General features: G+C 59.7%; 1 non-coding gene across 1 annotated transcript; it reads right to left on the bottom strand.

Annotated features, from left to right (window-relative positions):
• Positions 1-3506: 3506 nt before the first annotated feature.
• LOC131864609 (5S ribosomal RNA) lies at positions 3507-3625 on the bottom strand. The gene has a single exon (XR_009363374.1). It is a non-coding gene; the product is annotated as a 5S ribosomal RNA (ribosomal RNA).
• Positions 3626-15700: the final 12075 nt, after the last annotated feature.

Here is a 15700-nt window from a genome sequence, read left to right as displayed (position 1 = left end):
CCGGGTGCGCACCTCGCGTGCACCTTCGCCGGGGTGGGCACCTTAGTGTGCAGACCTTGGCTGGGTTGCGCGCCCTGGTGGGCACCATGGTGCGCACCAAGGAGCGCTCCGAAGTGTGCTCCAAGGTGCGGCCTGCACGAAGTCGGAGCCCGGTTTGCCCCGGGTGTGCACCTCGGGTGGGCACCTTGGTGCGCATGCCTTGCCTGGGCTGCGCACCAGGGCGGGCTCAAGATGGCACCCGCGTTCCTTTTTTTTCACTATCTTTCAAAACGGAAATTTTAAAATCTCATTTTTTTTTGCCTTTTTCTGGAAATTAGTGAAGGCAGCGCATCAAAGGTGCGCACCTCGCTGCCCACCACGGTGCGCAACGCCGGTGGGCACCCGGGAGTGCTTCGAAGTGTGCTCCAAGGTGCTGCGTGCACGTTGTCGGAGCCCGGTTTGCCCCGGGTGCGCACCTCGCGTGCACCTTCGTCGGGGTGGGCACCTTGGCTGGGTTTGCCCCGGCTGCGCTCCGAAGCGGGGTTATTGGAGCGCCGCCTCTTTTTTTGTCGGAGCGTTTGGTGGGGTTTCTCGCATTGGCTCTTCCGAGGCCCGGTTGCCACCCTGGCGCGCACGAAGTCGGAAGTAGGGTTAATTGCCCGGGTGCGCACCTTTGCCAGGGTGGGCACCTTACCTGGGCTGCGCACCAGGGCGGGCTCAAGATGGCACGCGCGTTCCGTTTTTTTCACTATCTTTCAAAACGGAAATTTTAAAATCTCCTTTTTTTTTTGCCTTTTCTGGAAATTAGTGAAGGCAGCGCATCAAAGGTGCGCACCTCGCTGCCCACCTTGGTGTGCTCTGAGGTGCGCACCCGGGAGCGCTACGAAGTGTGCTCCAAGGTGCGGCGTGCACGTTGTCGGAGCCCGGTTTGCCCCGGGTGCGCACCTCGCCTGCACCTTGGCCGGGGTGGGCACCTTGGCTGGGTTTGCCCAGGGTGCGCTCCGAAGCGGGGTTACTGGAGCGCCCCCTCTTTTTTTGTCAGAGCGTTTGGTGGGGTTTCTCGCATTGGCTCTTCCCAGGCCCGGTTGTTGGGTGCGCTCCCACCCTGGCGCGCGCGAAGTTGGAAGTTGGGTTAATTGCCCGGGCGCGCACCTTCGCCAGGGTGGGCACCTTGGTGCGCACACCTTGGCTGGGCTGCGCACCAGGGCGGGCTCAAGATGGCACCAGCATTCCCTTTTTCTCACTATCTTTCAAAACGGAAATTTTAAAATCTCGTTTTTTTTTTGCCTTTTATGGAAATTAGTGAAGGCATCGCATCAAAGGTGCGCACCTCGCTGCCCACCTTGGTGTGCTCCGAGGTGCCCACCACGGTGCGCAACGCCGGTGCGAACCCGGGAGCGCCCCGATGTGTGCTCCAAGGTGCGGCGTGCACGAAGTCGGACCCCGGTTTGCCCCGGGTGCGCACCTCGCGTGCACCTTGGTGCGCACACCTTGGCTGGGTTGCGCGGCCTGGTGGGCACCATGGTGCGCACCAAGGAGCGCTCCGAAGTGTGCTCCAAGGTGCGGCGTGCACGAAGTCGGAGCCCGGTTTGCCCCGGGTACGCACCTCGCGTGCACCTTCGCCGGGGTGGGCACCTCGGCTGGGTTGCGCGCCCTGGTGCGCACCAAGGAGCGCTCCGAAGTGTGCTCCAAGGTGCGGCGTGCACGAAGTCGGAGCCCGGTTTGCCCCGGGTGCGCACCTTCGCCGCGGTGCGCACCATGGCGTGCACGAAGTCGGAGCCCGGTTTGCCCCGGGTGCGCACCTCGCGTGCACCTTCGGCGGGGTTGCGCGCCCTGGTGGGCACCATGGTGCGCACCAAGGAGCGCTCCGAAGTGTGCTCCAAGGTGCGGCGTGCACGAAGTCGGAGCCCGGTTTGCCCCGGGTGCGCACCTCGCGTGCACCTTCGGCGGGGTTGCGCGCCCTGGTGGGCACCATGGTGCGCACCAAGGAGCGCTCCGAAGTGTGCTCCAAGGTGCGGCGTGCACGAAGTCGGAGCCCGGTTTGCCCCGGGTGCGCACCTCGCGTGCACCTTCGCCGCGGTGGGCACCATGGCGTGCACGAAGTCGGAGCCCGGTTTGCCCCGGGTGCGCACCTCGCGTGCACCTTCGCCGGGGTGGGCACCTCGGCTGGGTTGCGCGCCCTGGTGCGCACCAAGGAGCGCTCCGAAGTGTGCTCCAAGGTGCGGCGTGCACGAAGTCGGAGCCCGGTTTGCCCCGGGTGCGCACCTCGCGTGCACCTTCGCCAGGGTGGGCACCTCGGTGCGCACACCTTCTCAATGTTTTCTTGCCTTTTCTGGAAATTGGTGAAGGCAGCGCATCAAAGGTGCGCACCTCGGTGTGCTCCGAGGTGCGAACCCGAGAGCGCTCCGAGGTGCCCACGAAGTCGAAAGTCGGGTTAATTGCATTGTTTTCCCCGGGTGCGCTCCGAGGTGCGCAACATCGGCGCGCACCAAGGAGGGCTCCGAAGTGTGCTCCAAGGTGCGCACGATGGCGTGCACCTCTGGTGCGCACGATTCGGAGCTCGGTTTGACCGGGGTGCGCACACCTTGGCTGGGTTGCGCACCTTTTGTGCGCTCCAAGGTGCGCACGAAGTCGGAGCTCGGTTTGCCCCGGGTGCGCACCTTCGCCAGGGTGCGCACCTTGATGCGCACGCCTTGGCTGGGCTGCGCACCTTGGTGGGCGCCATGGTGCGCACCTTTCGTGCGCTCCAAGGTGCGCACGAAGTCGGAGCTCGGTTTGCCCCGGGTGCGCACCTTGGTGGGCGCCATGGTGCACTCCGAGGTGCCCAAGATTGGTGCGCACCAAGGAGCGCTCCGAAGTGCGCTCCAAGGTGCGCGCGAAGTCGAAAGTTGGGTTAATTGTCCGGTTTGCCTCGGGTGCGCACCTTGCGTGCACCTTCGCCAGGGTGGGCGCCTTGGTGCGCACACCTTGGCTGGGCTGCGCACACCTTGGCACCCGCGTTTCCTTCATTTTAAATTTTTTTTTTTTACAATCTCTCAAGTGGGAAATTCTATAATCTCAACTTTTTTTGCCTTTTCAGGAAACTTTTGAATGGAGCGCATCATTGGTGCGCTCCGAAGTGTGCTCCAAAGCTCTCTCCAGCTGCGTGCACCTGCCCCGGCCGCGCACCCGGCCCCGCCCAGCTTCGCTCACCTGTCCCGGGCGTCTGGTGCGGAACCTTAGAGTAAGAAACATCACCGTGCACCTTGGCCAACGTGCGCGACTCGACCGAGCGCGCACTGGCCGAGGTGCACACCGATTTCACCTGGGTGCGCGCGCAGCACCTCGGGCGCACCGGGGTGCGCGCACAACGCCCGGGTTGCACCGTGGCCTGTGTGCTCGGGGCGCCTCGGGTGCGCGCTCGGTGTCGCCCCCGCGCGCGCGGTAGTGCGGGCAGCGCACCCCGGCCCGGCCCGGCCCCGACGAGAACGCAAACGGGCAAAAGGTTTATTCAAATAGCATTGCGACGCCCGGCGAAAAACTAAAAAAGGGTGCAACACCGGGACTTCCCGGGAGGTCACCCATCCCAGTACTACTCCGGCCCAAGCGCGCTTAACTGCGGAGTTCTGATGGGATCCGGTGCACTAACGCTGGTATGATCGCACCCGTTATGAGCTTGTCGCAGTGTGTACTTAGCAAACCGCGACCCACGTGCGAATCCACCCCGGCCACCCACCCCCGTCGAGGTGCACACCCTCCCTCGCGAAGTGCGCCCCGTTCGCCAAGTGTGAGCCCTGCCCGGGTGCGCGCACCTTGCTAGGGCGTCGGGTGTGCACCCGGCCCGGCCTACGTGCGTGCACCTGGAGGGGGCGTCGTGTGCGTGCAGTGTCCCGTCTGCAACGCGGTGCCCACACACCACCTCGGGCGCAACGACCTGCGCTCACATGTGGGCCGAGTGCACCTTGGTGCATGTTCGGGGCGCCTCGGGTGCACGCTCGATCTTGCCCCGGTGCACCAAGGCGCTCGGTTTGCCCCGGGTGCGCACTTGGTGCAAGGTGGGCACCCAAAATAGGGATCAAGCACCAAAACACAAGTTTCGGGATGCAAAATGGGACCCAAGGACCACAAATGCGTTCCAAGACCCATGATGGGTCCACGAGAACAAAAATGTGTTCCGAGACTTAATAAACAAATATTGGGTTTTAGGAGAAGAAACATGCTCTGATGCCCAAAACGAGAATCGACCCCGAAAAGGCCACAGGCCAAAAGTGGGATGCGAGACAAAAAAAAATGGGACCCGAGGACCAAAATTGGGTTCCCAGGTCGAAGACAGGGCAACCGGACAAGAAACGACCTCTAAGGCTCGAAATGAGTCCCGACGACTAAAACTTGACAAGAAGCACCCATCAGGCACCCAACTCGACACCCATGGGATGCCGACCCACCCGGGCTTCCACCTAGCACACCTTGGCACCCACCCACCCTCGCACCCAACCTCGCACCCAACTTAGCACCTTTGAACCCACATTGGCACTCACCCTGACCCTGGCACCTTGGAACCCACATTGGCACTCACCTTGACCCTGGCACCCACCTTTGCACTCACCTTGGGACCCACCCTGGCTCCCACCTCGGCACCCACCCAGACACCCACCTTGGTTCCTTGGCACCCACCTTGGATCCTTGGCACCCACCCCGACACCCACCTTGGCACGCAACTTGGCTACTTGCCACCCACCTTGGCTCCTTGACGCCCACCCCGACAACCACCCCGTGACCTACCCTGGCTAGGGTTGGTGCACACCCACCCTGGTGCCCACCTTGGCACCCACCCTATGACCCACCTTGGCACGCACCTTAGTACCCACCCCGTTACCCACCCTAGGACCCACCCCGTGACCCACCTTGGCCAGGGTGGGTGCACCCACCCTGGTGCCCACCTTGGCACCCACCCATCCTAGCACCCAGCCTGTGACCGGGCTTGGAACCCAACCTTGCACCCGCACCCGTCTTGGCCAGTGTGGGTGCGCACCCATCCTGGCACCCACGTTGTGACACACCCTTTAACCCACGCACCCTAGCACCCACGTTGGCACCCACCTTGGAACCCAACCTAGCAACTTGGCACCCACCCCGTGACCCACCTTGGCATCCACCATAGCAGTCGCCGACTTGGCACCCACCTCGGCACCCACCTTGACACTTGTGGACCCACCTTGCCACTCACCCTAGCATCGACCCATCCTAGCACCCACCCTGGCACCTTTGCACCCTAGCACTCACCCATCCTAGCACCTAACCTGTGACCCACCTTGACACTCACCCTCGCACCCACCTTGGAACCCAACCTAGCACCCACCCACCCTGACACCAACCCTAGCACCTACCCACCCTTGCACCCACCCTGTGACCCATCTTGGCACCCACCCATCCTACCACTCAACCTATCACCCACCTTCTCACCCACCTTGGCATCCACCTTAGCACCCACCCACACTGGCACCTTGGCACCCACCTCGGGCAAGGTGGGTGCACACCCACCCTGGCACCCAATTTAGAACCCACCGAGCATGTTACCCACCTTGGCACCCACATTGCAGCCCACCCTAGTACCCACCCTATGACCCACATTGGCATCCACACCCTAGCACCCAGGCACCTCGACACCCGCCTTGACACCCACCCTAGCACTGAACCTGTGACCCACCTTGGAACTCACCCTAGAACCCACCCACCCTGTGAACCACCTTGGCATCCACCTTAGCACCCACCCACCTTGGCACCCACTCTAGCACTCACCCATCCTAACACCCAACTTGTTACCCACCTTGGCACCCGCCCTCGCGTCCACCTTGAAACCCACCCTAGCACCCACCCACGCAGGAGCCCACCTTGGCACCCAACCTAACACCCACGCATCCTGGCACCCAACTTGTGACCCACCTTGGAACCCACCCTAGTACCCACCTTTGAACCCACTATATCACCAACCCACCTTGGCACCCACCCTATGACCCTCTTTGGAATCCACCCTAGCACGCACCCACCCTGGCACCCACCATGGAGCGCACCCTAGCACCCACCCACCTCGGCACGCACCTCAACACCCACCTTGGTGTGCGCACTGCGCCAACCTCTCAAAGACCCTATGTGGTGCGCTCCAAAGTGTACACCTTTGGTGCGCTCCAAGGTGCGCACCTTTGGTGCACACCGAGGTGCACACCAAAGTGTGCACCGAGGTGAGCACCAAAGTGCACTCCAGGGTGCACACCAAGGCGTGCACCTTTGGTGCGGTCAATGCAAACGAATTCGGAAGTTGGGGTCGATGTCCTAATCGCTGCTGCAGACTACACGTATGAGAATCGGACAAATAGCTTTATATAGGGGAGGTGTTGCGTTTGATGGGTCGACTCCCCTGGTTGTGTGCACTGCACCAACTTCAAAGACCCTGTCTTGTTTAAGAAGTCAAAAGTTGGGGTGGATGTCCTAATCATTGCTGCAGTCTACGCATGTATGAGAATCAGACAAATAGCTTATATAGGGGAGGTGTTGCATTCGGTGGGTTGACTCCCCTGGTTGTGCGCACTGCGCCAACCTCAAAGACCCCGCATAGCAGAAGAAGTCGGAAGTCGGATTTTGGTGAGCACCAAGGCGTGCACCTTTGGTGCGGTCAACGCAGACGAATTCAGAAGTTGGGGTGGATGTCCTAATCGTTGTTGCAGGCTACACATGTATGAGAATCAGACAAATAGCTTATATAGGGGAGGTGTTGGGTTTGATGGGTCAACTCCCTTGGTTGTGCGCATTACGCCAACCTCAAAGACCTTGTTTTCGTTAAGAAGTCAAAAGTTGGGGTCAATGTCCTAATGGCTCCTGCAGGCTACACATGTATGAGAATCGGACAAATAGCTTATATAGGGGAGGTGTTGGGTTTGATGGGTCGACTCCCCTGGTTGTGCGCATTACGTCAACCTCAAAGACCTTGTTTTCGTTAAGAAGTCAAAAGTTGGGGTCGATGTCCTAATTGCTCCTGTAGACTACACATGTATGAGAATCAGACAAATAGCTTATATAGGGGAGGTGTTGGGTTTGATGGGTTGACTCCCCTAGTTGTTCGCATTACACCAACCTCAAAGACCTTGTTTTCGTTTAGAAGCCGAAAGTTGGGGTCGATGTCCTAATTGCTCCTGCAGGCTACGCATGTATGAGAATCAGACAAATAGCTTATATAGGGGAGGTGTTGGGTTTGATGGGTCGACTCCCCTGGTTGTGCGCATTGCGCCAACCTCAAAGACCCTGCATTGCGGATGAAGTCGAAAGTCAGAGTTTGGTGTGCTACAAGGTGTGGTCGAAGGTGCTCACCTAGGTGTGCACCTTTGGAGCACAGGAAAAGTGCCCTCCAAAAGTGCGCACCTTTGGAGTGCACAAAAGTGCCCTCCAAAAGTGCGCACCTTTGGAGCGCAGAAAAGTGCCCTCCAAAAAGTGCCCTCCAAAAGTGCGCACCTTTGGAGCGCAGAAAAGTGCCCTCCAAAAAGTGCCCTCCAAAAGTGCGCACCTTTGGAGCGCAGAAAAGTGCCCTCCAAAAAGTGCCCTCCAAAAGTGCGCACCTTTGGAGCGCAGAAAAGTGCCCTCCAAAAGTGCGCACCTTTGGAGCGCAGAAAAGTGCCCTCCAAAAAGTGCCCTCCAAAAGTGCGCACCTTTGGAGCGCAGAAAAGTGCCCTCCAAAAAGTGCCCTCCAAAAGTGCGCACCTTTGGAGCGCAGAAAAGTGCCCTCCAAAAAGTGCCCTCCAAAAGTGCGCACCTTTGGAGCGCAGAAAAGTGCCCTCCAAAAAGTGCCCTCCAAAAGTGCGCACCTTTGGAGCGCAGAAAAGTGCCCTCCAAAAAGTGCCCTCCAAAAGTGCGCACCTTTGGAGCGCAGAAAAGTGCCCTCCAAAAGTGCGCACCTTTGGAGCGCACAAAAGTGCCCTCCAAAAGTGCGCACTTTTGGTGCGCACCAAGGCGCTGGTTCGGTCGTTGCAGGCGAGTTCGGAAGTTGGGGTCGATGTCCTGAGCGGAGGTGCAAACTACACAGGTGTCGGAATCGGACAAATAGCTTATATAGGGGAGGTGTATGCTTCGATGGGTCGACTCCCCAGGTTGAGCGCACCGCGCCAACCTCAAAGACCCTACGGTATGGATGAAGTCGGAAGTTGGGTCCGATGACCAATTCGATTAGTAGGTATGCTCATGAGGTCGGAATTTGGGTCCGATGACCTGCCATGTGCAGGAAGGCGAATGTTGACACTGTGCGTTGCAAGGTGCACACCAAGGCGCTGGTGCGGTCTTTTTAGTCGAGTTCGGAAGTTGGGGTCGATGTCCTGATCGGAGGTGCAAGCTACACAGGTGTGGGAATCGGACAAATAGCTTATATAGGGGAGGTGTATGCTTCGTTGGGTCGACTCCCCGGGTTGAGCGCACCGCGCCAACCTCAAAGACCCTACGGTATGGATGAAGTCGGAAGTTGGGTCCGATGACCGATTCGATATGTAGGCATACTCGCGAGGTCGGAATTTGGGTCCGATGACCTGCCACGTGCAGGAAGGCGAATGTTGGCACTGTGCGTTGCAAGGTGCGCACCAAGGCGCTGGTTCGGTCGTTGGAGGCGAGTTCGGAAGTTGGGGTCGATGTCTTGATCGGAGGTGCAAACTACACAGGTGTGGGAATCGGACAAATAGCTTATATAGGGGAGGTGTATGCTTCGTTGGGTCGACTCCCCGGGTTGAGCGCACCGCGCCAACCTCAAAGACCCTACGGTATGGATGAAGTCGGAAGTTGGGTCCGATGACCGATTCGATATGTAGGCATACTCGCGAGGTCGGAATTTGGGTCCGATGACCTGCCATGTGCAGGAAGGCGAATGTTGGGACTGTGCGTCGCAAGGTGCGCACCAAGGCGCTGGTGCCGTCGTTGCAGTCGAGTTCGGAAGTTGGGGTCGATGTCCTGGTCAGAGGTGCAAACTACACAGGTGTGGGAATCGGACAAATAGCTTATATAGGGGAGGTGTATGCTTCGATGGGTCGACTCCCTGGGTTGAGCGCACCGCGCCAACCTCAAAGACCCTACAGTATGGATGAAGTCGGAAGTTGGGTCCGATGACCGATTCGATACGTAGGCATATTGGCGAGGTCTGAATTTGTGTCCGATGACCTGCCATGCGCAGGAAGGCGGAATTTGGGTCCGATGACCGAGTTGATGGCGTGCCATGCGCAGAAAGGCGGAATTTGGGTCCGATGACCGAGTTGATGTTGATGGCCCGCCATGCACAGGAAGGCGGAATTTGGGTCCGATGACCGATTTGAAGGCGTGCCATACGCAAAAAGGCGGAGTTTGGGTCCGATGACCGAGTTGATATTGATGGCCCGCCATGCGCAGGAAGGCGGAATTTGGGTCCGATGACCTGACATACGCATGGAGTCCGACTCGGGGGCCGATGTTCGATTCGATGACTTGCATTGTGGGTAAAGTCGGAAGTTGTGGTCTTTGACCCGATTCGATGACCAGACTTCGGCTGCTTGAGAATCGGACAAATAACTTATATAGGGGAGGTAGTGTTCTCGAGCATCCTCCCCCCGTGCCCGTTTATGTCGATTGATGCTGGTGCTCGACTGGTTGGAGCGCTCGGATGCAAAAATCTTGCACCAGGATTTATCGATTGTGATGGACACGGCAAGTCTCCTGATTGCTATGCAGGAGCTCATCGTGAATCTCTATGCGGCCTTGGTATGGACTCGACCTGCGGAATGGTTCGGCAATGGTAGTCGCTCCAACACGTCCTTGCAATGGCCACAGAGGTGATTCGACTAGAGCTCCAGTCTAGCTTTTGGGTTGCTTGGCGGACTGGTATAGCCGCGATCGAGTTCCGGCCATGAACGTTTTAGATAGCTCTTGGGCTTTCTGGGACGGAAGTCGGAAGTTTGGGCTGTTGTCCGATTTGATGACCATTCTTCGGATGTGTGAGAATCGGACAAATAACTTATATAGGGGACTGTGTTGTCTCACGCAGCCCCCTCCGTGCCCCTCTATCTCGACCGATGTTGGTGCTTGAAAGGGTTGGGATCGCTCGGATTTATAAACGTGCACCACCATTTGTCGAGTGTGAGGGACGCGGCAGGTCTCCTAAATGCTATGCGGGCGCTCTCTGAGAATCTCTATCCGGCCTCGACACAGACTAGTCTTGCTGAATGGTTTGGCACTGGTAGTCGATCCAACACGTCGTTGTTGTGGCCGCCTAGGCGATTCGATTCGAGCCCCCGTCTAGCTTTTGGGTTGCTTGGCGGATTTTGCCCTATCCGCAAGTGAGCTCGGTCCCTAAACGTTCGAGAAACCCGATTGCTATGCGCCGACTCTCTTTCTTGCGAGCCTCCATCTAGCTTTTGGGTCTCTACGGAACGGAAGTCGGAATCTGGGACCGTTGTTTGATTCGACGAGGCAGACTACGGTTGTGCGAGAATCGGACAAATAACTTATATAGGGGAGGTGTTGACTGGAGCATTCTCCCCCGTGCCCCTCTAACTCGACCAATGCTGGCGCTCGAACGGTGGTAGCGCTCGGATTTTCATTGAGCGCCAGCATTGGTCGATTTAGAGGGGCATGCGAGATTCCCGAATGCTATGCGAGGGCTCTAACGGAAATGTCTATTGGTTTCGGTATGGATGCAATTGCGAGTGGTTCGGCAAAGGTAGTCGTTCCGATGCGTCCATGTCGTGGCCAAATCGATAATTCGATTTGAGCCCTCGTATAGCATTTGGGTCTCTCGATGTGATTCCGCATTCCAGTCCCTTTGGGCACTGCTTGAGCCGCATCCCAGGGGGTTCCCTTCCCAATAATCTGCCTCGCAACCCGATTGCTATGCGGTGAGGCTCCTCGGCCGCCTCGGAACTATCTGTGTATCAGACGCATCGCGGGATAAGGGGTTGGCAACGGTAGTCGCCCCAAGCGCGTCCGATGCTTGGACCATTCCGAGGCGGCCCTGAAGCCTCTTCCGTCTAGCCGTTGGGTCCTTCTCGCCGCATCCCTCGCCTCGCACCCCGATTGCTATGCGGTGAGGCTCCTCGGCCGCCTCGGAACTATCTGTGTATCGGACGCGTCGCGGGATAAGGGGTTGTCACTGGTAGTCGCCCCAAGCGCGTCCGATGCTTGGACCATTCCGAGGCGGCCCTGAAGCCTCTTCCGTCTAGCCGTTGGGTCCTTCTCGCCGCATCCCTCGCCTCGCACCCCGATTGCTATGCGGTGAGGCTCCTCGGCCGCCTCGGAACTATCTGTGTATCGGACGCGTCGCGGGATAAGGGGTTGTCATTGGTAGTCGCCCCAAGCGCGTCCGATGCTTGGACCATTCCGAGGCGGCCCTGAAGCCTCTTCCGTCTAGCCGTTGGGTCCTTCTCGCCGCATCCCTCGCCTCGCACCCCGATTGCTATGCGGTGAGGCTCCTCGGCCGCCTCGGAACTATCTGTGTATCGGACGCGTCGCGGGATAAGGGGTTGTCACTGGTAGTCGCCCCAAGCGCGTCCGATGCTTGGACCATTCCGAGGCGGCCCTGAAGCCTCTTCCGTCTAGCCGTTGGGTCCTTCTCGCCGCATCCCTCGCCTCGCACCCCGATTGCTATGCGGTGAGGCTCCTCGGCCGCCTCGGAACTATCTGTGTATCGGACGCGTCGCGGGATAAGGGGTTGTCACTGGTAGTCGCCCCAAGCGCGTTCGATGCTTGGACCATTCCGAGGCGGCCCTGAAGCCTCTTCCGTCTAGCCGTTGGGTCCTTCTCGCCGCATCCCTCGCCTCGCACCCCGATTGCTATGCGGTGAGGCTCCTCGGCCGCCTTGGAACTATCTGTGTATCGGACGCGTCGCGGGATAAGGGGTTGTCACTGGTAGTCGCCCCAAGCGCGTCCGATGCTTAGACCATTCCGAGGCGGACCCGAAGCCTCTTCCGTCTAGCCGTTGGGTCCTTCTCGCCGCATCCTTCGCCTCGCACCCCGATTGCTATGCGGTGAGGCTCCTCGGCCGCCTCGGAACTATCTGTGTATCGGACGCGTCGCGGGATAAGGGGTTGTCACTGGTAGTCGCCCCAAGCGCGTCCGATGCTTGGACCATTCCGAGGCGGACCCGAAGCCTCTTCCGTCTAGCCGTTGGGTCCTTCTCGCCGCATCCCTCGCCTCGCACCCCGATTGCTATGCGGTGAGGCTCCTCGGCCGCCTTGGAACTATCTGTGTATCGGACGCGTCGCGGGATAAGGGGTTGTCACTGGTAGTCGCCCCAAGCGCGTCCGATGCTTGGACCATTCCGAGGCGGACCCGAAGCCTCTTCCGTCTAGCCGTTGGGTCCTTCTCGCCGCATCCCTCGCCTCGCACCCCGATTGCTATGCGGTGAGGCTCCTCGGCCGCCTTGGAACTATCTGTGTATCGGACGCGTCGCGGGATAAGGGGTTGTCACTGGTAGTCGCCCCAAGCGCGTCCGATGCTTGGACCATTCCGAGGCGGACCCGAAGCCTCTTCCGTCTAGCCGTTGGGTCCTTCTCGCCGCATCCCTCGCCTCGCACCCCGATTGCTATGCGGTGAGGCTCCTCGGCCGCCTTGGAACTATCTGTGTATCGGACGCGTCGCGGGATAAGGGGTTGTCACTGGTAGTCGCCCCAAGCGCGTCCGATGCTTGGACCATTCCGAGGCGGCCCCGAAGCCTCTTCCGTGTAGCCGTTGGGTCCTTCTCGCCGCATCCCTCGCCTCGCACCCCGATTGCTATGCGGTGAGGCTCCTCGGCCGCCTTGGAACTATCTGTGTATCGGACGCGTCGCGGGATAAGGGGTTGTCACTGGTAGTCGCCCCAAGCGCGTCCGATGCTTGGACCATTCCGAGGCGGCCCCGAAGCCTCTTCCGTGTAGCCGTTGGGTCCTTCTCGCCGCATCCCTCGCCTCGCACCCCGATTGCTATGCGGTGAGGCTCCTCGGCCGCCTTGGAACTATCTGTGTATCGGACGCGTCGCGGGATAAGGGGTTGTCACTGGTAGTCGCCCCAAGCGCGTCCAATGCTTGGACCATTCCGAGGCGGACCTGAAGCCTCTTCCCTCTAGCCGTTGGGGCTTTCTCGCCGCATCCCTCGCCTCGCACCCTGATTGCTATGCTGTGAGGCTCCTCGGCCGCCTTGGAACTATCTGTGTATCGGACGCATCGCGGGATAAGGGGTTGGCAGTGGTAGTCGCCCCAAGCGCATCCGATGCTTGGACCATTCCGAGGCGGCCCTGCAGCCTCTTCCGTCTAGCCGTTGGGGCCATCTCGCCGCATCCCCCACCTCGCACCACGATTGCTATGCGGTGAGGCTCCTTGGCCGCCTCGGAACTATCTGTGTATCGGACGCATCGCGGGATAAGGGGTTGTCACTGGTAGTCGCCCCAAGCGCGTCCGATGCTTGGACTATTCCGAGGCGGCCCTGCAGCCTCTTCCGTCTAGCCGTTGGGGCCATCTCGCTGCATCCCCCACCTCCTCGGCCGCCTCGGAACTATCTGTGTATCGAACGCATCGCGGGATAAGGGGTTGGCAGTGGTAGTCGCCCCAAGCGCGTCCGATGCTTGGACTATTCCGAGGCAGCCCTGCAGCCTCTTCCGTCTAGCCTTTGGGGCCATCTCGCCGCATCCCTCGCCTCGCACCCCGATTGCTATGCGGTGAGGCTCCTCGGCCGCCTGGGAACTATCTTCGTATCGGACGCATCGCGGGATAAGGGGTTGTCACTGGTAGTCGCCCCAAGCGCGTCCGATGCTTGGACTATTCCGAGGCGGCCCTGTGGCCTCTTCCGTCTAGCCGTTGGGGCCATCTCGCCGCATCCCCCACCTCGCACCCCGATTGCTATGCGGTGAGGCTCTTCGGCCGCCTTGGAACTATCTTCGTATCGGACGCATTGCGGGATAAGGGGTTGTCACTGGTAGTGGCCCCAAGCGCGTCCGATGCTTGGACTATTCCGAGGCGGCCCTGCAGCCTCTTCCGTCTAGCCGTTGGGGCCATCTCGCCGCATCCCCCACCTCGCACCCCGATTGCTATGCGGTGAGGCTCCTCGGCCGCCTTGGAACTATCTTCGTATCGGACGCATCGCGGGATAAGGGGTTGTCACTGGTAGTCGCCCCAAGTGCGTCCGATGCTTGGACTATTCCGACGCGGCCCTGTGGCCTCTTCCGTCTAGCCGTTGGGGCCATCTCGCCGCATCCCCCACCTCGCACCCCGATTGCTATGCGGTGAGGCTCCTCGGCCGCCTTGGAACCATCTTCGTATCGGACGCATCGCGGGATAGGGGGCTGTCACTGGTAGTCGCCCCAAGCGTGTCCGATGCTTGGACCATTCCTAGGCGGCCCTGAAGCCTCTTCCGTCTAGCCGTTGGGGCCTTCCCGCCCCATCCCTCGCCTCGCACCCCCGATTGCTATGCGGTGAGGCTCCTCGGCCGCCTTGGAACCATCTGTGTATCGGACGCATCGCGGGATAAGGGGTTGGCACTGGCAGTCGCCCCAAGCGCGTCCGATGCTTGGACCATTCCGAGGTGGCCCTGAAGCCTCTTCCGTCTAGCCGTTGGGGCCTTCCCGCCCCATCCCTCGCCTCGCACCCCGATTGATATGCGGTGAGGCTCCTCGGCCGCCTTGGAACTATCTGTGTATCGGACGCATCGCGGGATAAGGGGTTGGCACTGGTAGTCGTCCCAATCGCATCCGATGCTTGGACCATTCCGAGGCGGCCCTGCAGCCTCTTCCGTTTAGCCGTCGGGGCCTTCCCGCCGCATCCCTCGCCTCGCATCCCGATTCCTATGCGGTGAGTCTTCTCGGCCGCCGCGGAACTATACCTGTTATTGCTACTGCATCCTTCGGCTGGTAACCTCCTCTGCCGCCTTGGAACGTTCTCTTTGTCGGACGCGTCGCGGGATAAGGGGTTGGCACTGGTAGTCGCCCCAAGCGCGCCCGATGCATAGACCGCTCCGAGTCGACCTTGCTTTCAGCCTCTCACATGCATAGACCTCTCTGAGTCGACCCTGCAGCCTCTCACGTTTAGCCTTTGGAATCTCGCCTCACAACATGATTGCTATCCTTGATGCATCCCTTGCCTCGAGCCCTGATTGCTTTCTTGGCTGCATCCCTCCTCTCCTCACAGCCCGGTTGTCATCACTGCTTCATCCGTCGCTTCATGCATTCTGGCTGCTGGGCCCTTCCCACCGCACACCTCGATTGCTATCTCTTCTGCATCACACACCCCGATTGCTATCTCTGCTACATCCCTCGGCTCTCACTTCTGCATCCTTCGCCTCACACCTCGATTGCTATCAATGCTGCATCCGTAACCTCACACCCCGATTGCTATGCGGGGAGGCTCCTTGGCCGCCTTGGAAATTTCTGTGTGTCGGACGCACCGCGGGATAAGGGGTTGGCACTGGTAGTCGCCCCAAGTGCGCCCGATTCTTAGACCGCTTCGAGGTGACCTCGTAGCCTCTTTCGTCCAGGCTTCCTGCCTTCAACGCCCTTTTTACACCTCGATTGCTATGCGCGAGCTCGTTGGCGTCTATCACCTCTCTGCGAAGAGTGGCACGATGATTGTTGGGGTAAATCGTAGCAGTCCGATCTCTGGCCTTGGGCCATTGTGAGGGCTGATCGATTTCCTGTGCGCATCTCGTGTTCGCCCAGTAACAGACTCGACGACTTGTAATCGGTCTTGTTCCCGATTGTTCCTGGAGGTAGTCTTCGGAACTC

The sequence above is a fragment of the Cryptomeria japonica genome, unplaced genomic scaffold, assembly GCF_030272615.1.
Source record: "Cryptomeria japonica unplaced genomic scaffold, Sugi_1.0 HiC_scaffold_89, whole genome shotgun sequence".
Taxonomy (NCBI): Eukaryota; Viridiplantae; Streptophyta; class Pinopsida; order Cupressales; family Cupressaceae; genus Cryptomeria; species Cryptomeria japonica.
Note: the sequence above shows the minus strand (reverse complement) of the source record. Positions and strands in the feature narration are given on the sequence as shown.